This window comes from Crocuta crocuta, unplaced genomic scaffold, assembly GCF_008692635.1.
Source record: "Crocuta crocuta isolate KB4526 unplaced genomic scaffold, BGI_CrCroc_1.0 scaffold51, whole genome shotgun sequence".
Lineage (NCBI taxonomy): Eukaryota > Metazoa > Chordata > Mammalia > Carnivora > Hyaenidae > Crocuta > Crocuta crocuta.
Window position 1 is genome coordinate 2741336 of NW_027527624.1, and position 310 is coordinate 2741645.

At 50.3% G+C, this 310-nt stretch overlaps 1 protein-coding gene across 1 annotated transcript in view; it reads left to right on the top strand.

Annotated features, from left to right (window-relative positions):
* Positions 1 to 310, top strand: part of MYO10 (myosin X) — a 236355-nt gene that overhangs the window by 222076 nt on the left and 13969 nt on the right. The gene's annotated exons all lie outside the window — the stretch shown is intronic.

A 310-nucleotide genomic window follows, 5' to 3' on the forward strand; every position in this document is an offset into this window, starting at 1 on the left:
GAGAGAGCATGAGTTGGGGAGGTGCAGAGAGAGAGGGAGACACAGAATCCGAAGCAGGTTCCAGGCTCTGAACTGTCAGCACAGAGTCTGATGCGGGGCTCGAACTCACAAACGATGATATCATGACCTGAGCCGAAGTTGGATGTTTAACCAGCTGAACCCCCCAGGCGCCCTGCAGAAATGTTTTTCTGAGGGCAATCACATATAAACCGCAGTTCTCCCGTACGGAGCTTTATTTTTCTATATCACGTTTCCATCTTCGTGCCATGATAGCCCTGACGCAGCCTAAGAAAGATCAATCCTGACTGTC